This window comes from Dromaius novaehollandiae, chromosome 6 (assembly GCF_036370855.1).
Source record: "Dromaius novaehollandiae isolate bDroNov1 chromosome 6, bDroNov1.hap1, whole genome shotgun sequence".
In the NCBI taxonomy this organism is placed as follows: Eukaryota; Metazoa; Chordata; class Aves; order Casuariiformes; family Dromaiidae; genus Dromaius; species Dromaius novaehollandiae.
Window position 1 is genome coordinate 6,121,478 of NC_088103.1, and position 10,246 is coordinate 6,131,723.

Here is a 10,246-nt window from a genome sequence, read left to right on the forward strand (position 1 = left end):
TAAACAATGAGAATAAAAAGCAAATAGATAAGACATAAAAACACTGTTCAAGGCAGTGGTTATTCGGAGATTTCTTTCAGTGATGTTCACTATGTCGAGGTTTGAATTATTCCAAAATAGGATGCCTGAGTAGAAAAGAACCATTTTTGATTGTGTCTGCAAGGGAATGTGAGCTCCTGCCTCATTTTCTGTGACAAATTTAGAGAAAAAAAAATTGATTGGATCGGATGTATTTCCATTTTAAAGTGATGGTTAGTTGGTTTAACTTTAAATATCTACTCCTAGCTCTGACCAGAAAAACGTTGCTAGAGCATTTGAAAAATGTGTATTGCAGTTATAAGATGGAATGATTTTTTTTGTCTAGACAGATTTTCATCATTCTCAAATCACTTAGAAAATACTTTCTTTTTACTGCGGAGCCGACTGGATGTATACTTAGCACATTTTCCCGACTATACTTCAGTAAAAACTCTGCTCCACTGGGGACAGGTATTTTACAAAGACCTGGAAACCAATGCTTTCTTTTATAATTTCTGAATATGATACGCTGCTTCATTCACACTGGAGACAGATAAGAAGGTAAAAGCAGCTAAGGCCAATAAAAGTAATTTTAAAAATGCTCCATCAAGATGTCTGAAAAGCCACAGCTGTCTCTGGCAGGCCAAGGTAAAGCCACCAAAATGCCTGCTTCTGTCCCAGGTAAGGGGACCGTCTGCCATCTCAGGCAGATGTTTTGGGGACGCTTTCTCTGCTCTGGCCACTTCTCGGCTTGGTCCTCTGCCACGTGTCTCCCAGATCTTTGAACCCCACGAGCTCCAGGTCTTCCATCCTGGCCGTGGCTGACCGTCATTTCTGGTGTCTGGAGTGTTTGTGCTCACCCATGCCACGGGCCGAGCACCCTCCCTCTGGTTCCCCAGACCCCCTGACTGGGGCCACTGCCGAGCTGCCCCCCGACCCAGAGGGGCTCTGGAGGGAAGGCCAGGGCTTGCAGGACGGGCAGCAGCAGGCACCAGCCCCAGCATCGGGGCTGTGCTGGGGCAGAGACCGCTCGCCTCAGCCTTGCGCTTGGTCCTTTCCTCACCGTGGGGCTGGCCCAGGCCATTACCCTTACGGTGTTAATGCTTTGCCTCTGCCTTTCAGACTGCCAAAACGGGGGAGTTCGAGCAGTTTGACTACGGGGAGAAAAACCAAGAGAAATACAGCCAGGTGGGCTGGGGACTTGTGAGAGTGAAGTAGGTCGCAAAAAGGGGAGAAGAGGGTGAGGCTGACGGAGACTGGGATGGAGGCTCTCCCGTGGTCTAGCACACTTGTTATCCCTCGGTGGCTGGGTCCTCCATCAGAGGACAGCCATTCTGCTCATGCCAACCCACTGCTGCAGGCACAGGGAAGCCTTCTCCGTGCGAGTGAGGGTCTGGAGCAGCTGGAGCCCATCGTGGCTGGCCTTTCCTCCTGGACGCTGAAAGACAGTGCCGTCGGTTCACTGGAGTCATTAGTATTCTTGCCCTTTAATAACCCGACAGTTTTTCTCCCCAGTCCACCCCCTTCCTTTTACAGGATGGAAGACATGACTGTGCCGACTGCCCTGCAGAGTGGCGGACAGGACTGGGTGAATCCCCCTGCGGAGACCGAACGCTTGCTCCCTCGCATTGCTAACCTCATTCACCATGAGCATTTCCCGGACTGGAACCACTTTGACCATCACTGGGGCCAGGATGCCCCTCAGCGCATGTACAGGAAGATTGCCGATCTGATGGAGAAAAATCCGTGAAAGCTGCACAGGCTGCCGTATGGAAGGTCCACTCATTCCCCTGCCCTTGGGGTGACTAGCTTTTTGTGGGGACTGTCACTCTGCTTTTTCCTTTCTTGAAACATCTCTTATCCATCTATTGCACACTGATTTAATGGGTTAAATGTAATTATGCAATTTCTGCCTGCCCTCTGTGACTATAGCTTGCAATAAACGTCTGCATCACAGCCTAGCTCTGGCTCTTCACTAGATGGACACCGTGGTTGTGCTTGCACCCCATTGCCGGTGGCAAAGTGTGCTGGAGCCCTAGGCTGGGGGTGGTGACTTTTTCCTGTTCCTAGCTCACGGCATTACAACCACCTTTCCAAGCACCATCTCATGTCCGAACCTCTCAGGTGGTGGAAACCACAGGCTGGGCTCCTCTGCTGCCCTGAGCTTTCCTGCCGACACCTACACAGCTCCTCCTGTGACTGTGGGTGTCTCCTTCCTGATAGCTGTACTTAAAGAAAAGACCTGAAGAACACATCTGCATTGATCAACACCCCTCCTCATCACCCTCAGAAACATCTTCCTTTTCTGGATTCCTTCCTAAGCCCTTCTTCTAATTGGGAAGTGTCTTCAACTGTACAGTCTCTCTTCAGCTGTGATGCGTTGCCATTACCATGATTTGATAAGAAGACATTTGGGACTGAAATTTTAGTCCAGAAATTTAGCATACGCTTTGGGGTGTGAGTTCAGTCGAAGGAGGGGTGGAAAGTGACCTTTGTCTATGGCCCTGGAATGACTGGAGGAGATAAACACTGACTCCAGAAGAGAAATAGTTCATCTGAGTGGAAGGAAACCAGAAAGGTAGATGCATGCCACATGTCCAAGAGGTTGTGAAAGGGCAGCTTTTAGGCTTCTGCATTTAGACAGGTTTTTCTTGGGAGATAAGTGACTCAGAACTGTGTTTCCTGGTCACCTCTTGGGGTATGTCTTGAGGCAAAACCCAGCAATGTTTTCAAGGAAGTTAAATTAAAATTGCCAACAACATTACCTAAGAATAATGCTCTGTACTGAGCATGAGCGTTTGAAAAATCTTTTCTCTCTCAACCTCCGAAAGATGTGTAATGCTCAGCTGTGAGATCTATATAAGCTTAAGCGGTGTGGGAAGAATAGGCGGGGGTTGAAAAGAGAATTTCTTTTCACACAGGGAAGAATTGGGCATCACAGAGATTTTAGCTGATGTTGCACTTGCTGGGCACTGCTGCTGCCCCAGCTTTTGCTGTGGAGCTATGAGGAGATGGCCCAAGAAGGAAGGACTTGCCATTTCATAGCATTCAGGGCAAGGGATACCCCAAAGTGCTGGTGATTTCGACAAGATATTCCCAGACTGGCAGCCCTGCGTGCCTGGAGATCTGACAGTGCAGCATGTGGAAACGCCATCCCATGCAAGGGGACCTTCCACCCATCCCCGACCTAGCTCCCAGAGACTGCTGCAGATGTCCTGTGTGTCCTGCACAGGAACGTACACCACGGGGCCGTGAGGAGCAGGGGACAAGCTTTCCCTCCATGTGCACCATGGGGCGCTCGGTTCCCCTCCGGGTCCACCCTGGAGCCCTCGGTCCCATCCGTCTGAACCCTGGGGCCCTTGGATGCCTCTGAATCATCACCTGGTGGTTTTTCCTCATAGGACCTGAGCTACAAGAAAGCTGCTCAGTGATGGGCCAGCAACGGCACCACTTTATGTTCCTGCCCCTCCTTGCCAGATCCTCCATGGCACCAGCTTTTAGGCCTCGGAAAAGTGTTCTTACAGCCTTGCTCCCCATTCCTGCTCCCGTGTGGCGGGTGGCATTTGCTGCAGTGGCAGACTGCCATCCTTTAGGTATGCTGTGTGACCCGAGCTGCGATCTCCTGGCCCTGCCTGGCCCCCGAAGAGAGCCTGCTGTCCTGGTGATGTGCCGCTCGCTTTTACTGCTCCCTTCCTACAGCCCCGGGGCGGCTATGGAGACCGGTGTTCCCTTCCCAGAAGCGAGCAGTGCTTTGACACTCCTAGGAAAGACCCTGGCATGACCGGGAGGCTTTAAGGCTGACTCACACGGAGGCTTGTGTGTGCACCGTGGCGTGGCCAGGAGCATCATTTCAAGGCAAGCTCAGGTTGGATGAGGGCCACTGGACCCTACTGAGGTGCGAGGACCTGGACTGAGCTCGTGCTGTAGGTAAATAAGCCAGGACCTACCTGTGCACACCCTTTCCCTCCTAAGCACGGGGACAACGCAGCTTTGCTGAGGTGGTGAGTACCACAGTGGGCAGCAGGTTTTGCAGGGGGTGGATAGGAGGTGTGTTGCCTGCCCTTCCCTGGCCCCCTGCTCTGCTGTCCCATCTCCTTGGGATCCTTTAGCCCTGCAAGAGAGATGCTCTGCCTCCAGCCCAAGGGAGGGAAGGGGTGGTGCAGTGGTAGAGACAACTGTGCGGGCTCAGGACAAGGGTCTGTCAGTTTGGAGCCTCTGCCTGAGCCCCCTGAGATAAGTCCACAGGACCCAGGCATCCCAGGGCTCTTCTTAACCTCGTCCCCTATAGCATCCCACTAAACCCAAAGTAACCCCATTAAGGGTTTAACACTGGTGAAGAGCAGACCTGCAGCAGCCTGCAGCAGCAGACTGAGGAAAACAGCACGTGTAAAAATTGAAAAAATGGAGGTAAAAAACCCCATAGTCACGATTCAAGTTATTTCCTAGGGAAGAAGTGTTTTCCCTTAAGTGAGTTCCCATGTGGTCTAACTGGTCTTCACCTGATTAACCAGGCCAAAGTGGAGGATCCAATGCAAAGTTGTCAGGATCTGTGAGCTGAGCTGTCCATGTGTCTTACGGGATGCTGCTGTCCCTGAAAAGTAAAGGTTCATTTCAAGAGCACTATGCCCTGTCCACTTGCTGCCTATTCCTGCCCTGCCAACAGCGATGGATTTACTGGCAGGGAAACCAGGCTGCACATGGCCACAACTGGCTGGGGAGTCACGGGCCTTGAACGGGGCACTCTGCAGGGCATCATCATGCGTGGCCAGGACTCTGCAAGGACAGGGTTTCTAGGCCAAGGTTTGCCACTGGGAAAGGAAAGCGCAAAGCCGCATGTGCTGGCACAAAGGCTCAGCACAGTTTGGAAGTGCCCTGTTTGCCACTTCCAGTGTCCAAATGGCTGGATATGAGTGCACTGAAAGGCGCTTGTAACGCCGAGAGCTGGGATTCCAGGCATAAGCTCTTAAACACCTGGCCCGCATTAGTGGGGTGCAAGTGCAACCGCAGTGATGCCCAACAAGGAAGGAGTCAGATCTCTGCTGTAAGTTATTTTTATTTAAGTTTATTATTTAAATATTCCAGAAAACCGAGGGAAAGAAATATCACTGCACACAAGGAAGAAGCAGGGTAGATAAAACAGCAGGGACAGGCAAAAATTAAATGATTGTGTTTAACACACTAACTCAGCATGGAATAGACTGACAGGAGATGTTTCTAGGAAGAAAAAAGCAGAGTGACAGCCCTCACACAAAGCCAGTTGCCACCAGGGGATGGGAATGAGTGGCTCCTCCACCACAGGGCAAAACATGGAGGTTTCATGGATTTTGCTCCATGAGATCAACAATCTTCCTGTACATGCGCTGAGGGGCATCTAGACTCCAGATGTGATCCCAGTGGTTCCAGTCAGGGAAGTGCTCATGGTGAATGAGGTTAATAATGCGAGGGAGCAAGCATTTGGTCTCTGAAGTAGAGGTAACCCAATCCTTCTCACCACTCCACAGGGCAGTCGGCACCGTCATGTCTTCTATCCTGTAAAAAGGAGGTGAAGGCTAGGGAAAAAAAGGTCACTGAGGGAATAACAAGGGTACTAGACCATGGGAGAGCCTCCATCCCAGTCTCCGTCAACCTCACCCCTTTTAACGTGGAATCGGACCACTGCCTTCTTAAGCCTTTGGTGGAGGTGTTGCAAGGAGGAATGAGTGACAATCCTTTCGGGATATGACCAACATCGGTGTCCTGTGGTGATCAGGTTAGTGTGACTTATCCTCTCGGATCACTCTGATGGGGAAGGAAGGGACAGACACAGGAATACAAGGGTCTGAACTTGCTGGGCACCTCCATGCACCTGGGAAGTTGTCCCAGTGCCGCAGCTCTCCTCGGCACATGGCCAGCTCTGGGCACCTCAGCCCACAGCTGCAGCACAGCCAAGAAGACACCCAGGACACAGTGGTCAGAGCACACCAGGAGCGGGATCTCCTCCATGTGAGCATGTCCGAGGCCAGGCACTCCTGCCCCAGCAGCGCTGAGCAGGGCACTCTCCATCCTGCTTGTCCACGCTGGGCAGACAGCGAGATGCGGTGCCGAAAGGAACAGGCTAGGAGCACCCTGACTGGGAGAGATTCTTCTGACTGGGATGGTGGTGGGCTCTGGCATGAAGTCCTGTGAGCTTAAATTACCCTTTTCAGATAAAACCCCACCTAACAAAATAGGGCTGCTCCTTCAGAGGAGCGATGATGGCCTCACAGCAGTGCTGAGGTGCATCAGTGCCCCAGATGAAATCCATGCGGCACCAGTCAGGGACAATGAACCAGGCCGGACAGCTGGGGAGCAACAGGGCACTACCTTTGGGGTGGCACACGGTCTGTCATAGAGGTGGTGACCAGGAGCTTGCAGTCCAGCCTCCTGCTTGCAGAAGGACTGTCACCAGCGCCAGGTCGGGGCTGCCATGGCTCTGTCTCGCTGAGACAAACCTGTCCAACTGCAGAGCAGCATCCAGGTTAAAGCACTGGTGGAAAACAATATTGCCAGCCTAGCACACGAAGAACAATTAATGGCAATTAATTATTTGGTAATTAATGCATTAAATTATTCAATAATTAATTATTGTTATAATGAATGCATTAAAGGTTTCTTGTCTAGCTAGGTCAGCTGGCCTAGCATGGCCCCAGGTGACCATGAAGCACAAAGCACTGACATCCCACCAGGTTGGATTTCAAGTTATCAGAGCCACAGTCAAGATTTCTGAATGGTCCAGTTTTTGCTGTCTGGACAAGAAAGGACAAATTCAGAGCTACACAAAGCCACGAACCAGATCTTTCTTTGTCTCAAAGCACCAGTAAGTTCATCCAAACCACAACATATGCTAACCTCTGTTTCCTGACCTGGCTCCCAGGGAGCTCCCAGCTATGACACAGCCTCTTTTTTTGGTCCCATGCCTAAGTATCCTGCAGAATCAGTCAGTTTGGCTATTTGAATACACATGGTCCAGTATTAATCTCCCTAAGGCCAGTGTGGAGTCTCACATACCCCACCAGGAGCAGATCCAAGAGACAAAATACTGCTTTGTGTGGCATGTTTCCCTAAGAAGAGCTTTGTGTAGCATGGAAGGATTGCGATCACCATGATCGCTGGCTTCTCTTGCAGGGCGTGAGTGAACTGTGTGCTTCAGGTTGGACATGAGGAAGCACTTTTCCCCCAGAGTGGGAGCATCCCTGGGACAGATCACCAAGGAGGTCAGGGATGTCTGTCCTGGGGGGCTTCAGGGCTCAACTGGGCCAAGCCATGGCTGACTCAACATTGGGTTGGCAGCAGTCCCACTCTGAATAGGAGGTTAGGTTAGAAACCTCCCAAGTCTTCCAACAATGCGTACGGGACTTTGTGGTAACCAGTAACATCAGAGATTGTAGGATACCTCCTGGATTCAGCATGATGCCAAGGGCAACATGCATCAGAAGCATAGCAAAATGCTTTGGAGAAAAATAGGAAAAATAAGCACTAAATCATGAATTGTCTACTACAAGTGATGTGGCCTTACGATATACAAGGAAACCATAACTAATGCAAACTTTTCCTCATAAATAACATTTATTAAGTTCTTGTTTCTGCTGATGACTTTGTTCTCCATTGAAAAAAGGCTTAGGATAGGCTTTTTCAGGAAAGGAACAGAGGACAAAACACAGAACATGGTTGCACCACTGCATAGATACATGGTGCACCCTCGTCTTGAGTGCTAGGCATTCTGCCCCCCTCACCCCATGTTAAAAGTGAAGTGGCAGAACATGATTTGGAGAAATTGAAAGAAATTTTGGATGACCAAAGCTGTGAAACGGCTTTGTATGATAAACTGAGAGACTGAGTCTTCAATCTGCTTGAAATTTTCTCAGCCTGAGGAAAGATGATCAAGGTTGTCAAAATCCTCAGTGATGTGAAGAGAGGGAGTAGCGATGGGTCATCTTACTAGACATAAGGACACAATCCTTCCCCATTAGAGTGAAGCCGCTCTGGGGCAGGGCCCAGAGCAGATGGGGATCCTCATCCTCAGAGATTGCTGAGACTTGCCTGGAAATGACCCTGAGCAACCTTCTGTACCTGTGACATTGGCCCTGCAGTGAGCTGGGGCTGGACTGGACATCCCCACCCAAGGGTGCCTCCAACCTGAGCCTGGCTGTGATTGCGTGATTCCTCCTGTAGAAATGGCAGTGATGCTGGCAGGAGGATGGTTCAAAAGAAACTGAAGTGATTCTTCCCTAGTAGTTACCTGTGGTACTTCTTGCAAAATGATATTGCAGGTGCTAAAAGTCTACATGGATTCATAAAACAAGTGGACAAAGCTTTGCAAAATCCTTCGTAGACTCTTAAAAAATGATGGGTGCCACAGCTGGCTTGGGAGGGTGGGAGAGTGTGGGAAGAGTCCCGACAGACTTCCTCTGCTCTTTCTGATCACTGCCAGGGGCATGATATAGGCAAAGATGGAAATTTCATCTGATGCAAGAGGAGGTTCATATAACCTTATAGTACTTAGCAGGGCCAGCGCAAGGGTATCCTGCATCAGAAGGGAATTGCTATCATTCACTCCTACCAAGCAAATTCTATCAAGAAAGAAGAAAATCACCCACAACAGCATTTAGAAAGACTGTTCTCTACCTGTAATTATTTTCTGTATTTTTTTTCCATCTTTCTCGTCATCCTAGTCCTTCTGACTATCACATTCTTAACATATTTATCATGTTCTTCGGATGTCTCAGAACTTTGACTGATAGAAACAAGGATGTTATAAAATAACTGCTCTTCTTCAGGCTAAAGAGAAGGTGGTCAACAAATCGTGACACATCCTCTCTGGAATGACCAGTTTCTCTGTAAATGCCAAAGTACAAGAAACTCAGCAGGTGCAGCATGGTGCAAAGTGGAGCTTCCCACTTTGAACAGCAGCAGAAATTAAGTTGGTCCCTTGCAAGATATCCAGGCTGTCTGTTGCAGTATACAAGTCTTGTGAATTTGAGAGACCTACTCCGCTCTACTCAGTCTGTCTTTGAAATAATCCTCATTAACACTAAAATAAAAGTTAGATTGCGACTATCACACTTCCAAACTCAAGGCAGAAGACGGATTTTTCAGCCATCCTGGCTTCCTAGCTTTGTCAGGAGTCCAGAGTCACAAATGCAAATGGCATTTTGGGCTAACTATGCACAGCAGGGTCTGCATTGCCAACTGTTTTCTAAAAGTTTCTATGGGCAAACGCTGAACCGAAGAAAGAACTAAGGCCTCCTGACCACTCAAGGTAAATGCAACAGTCAGATCAGCAAGTGTGACCAGATATTGTACAGCTGGCATCCACTTTAAAAGGGATTAGCTGGAAAAAAATCAGAATGAATTTTTTAAATGAATACAGGTTAAAATGGGAGCTACAGCCCCTCTCAAGAAGCTTTCCACACCATGATGGACTCTCTTCTCTCTCCTGTTTGGGGGAACACATGCAAAGACCAGCAACCCATCATAACAGGTCCTGTATTTTGGGCAGTCAACAAGGTTGAAGGATGATGTCCTTCTGCACTGAAAGATTAAAATATTTCAGACACTACAGAAAAGAAAAAGTGTCTATTTTTAAACAATAGCTAGTCGACATAATAGAGGTAGCTAGTGAGCATCCCAGTATTGCATGGAATGAGCAGGCTTCCTTTTCACAGTAGAAATTAGATGGACCTGTTTAAGAACAGGAATAATCTGATGTATTCCCTAGCCTGTTTGCTTTTGCTCAGCATTCCCCAGTTACATCTAAAATATTGAGAAATGGTATCTCTTAGCACAGGAAAAATAGTCATCACTATGCTTAATACTGAAACTAAACCCACCTCTTCTATATTTTACTAACTAAAGATCGATGTACCCAGTTGGATTTTAGAGAGGATCAGTATATTTTATTTCATTTAAATTCAATAATAACAAATCAGCCTCTATTTTTCCTAGTATGTAGGGAGCTTGAGATGAAAAAACATCTTCTCAGATGTTTGCCCATGCAAATAAGTTCTGCTGCAGTTCCGTTCAGAGCAAATACTCAGAACCTACCAAGTTAGCAGAGAAAGATTTAACACAATTTGCTCAAAACCTGTATAAACATGAAAATGTAAAAGGTTCGCTTCTTAAAACTGTAAGATTTTATCTTATTTTTTGTAAAGTATTAGTATTGGTGTTAATATTCAGTCGAGTGTAGACTGAACCCTCCATGGTTTGT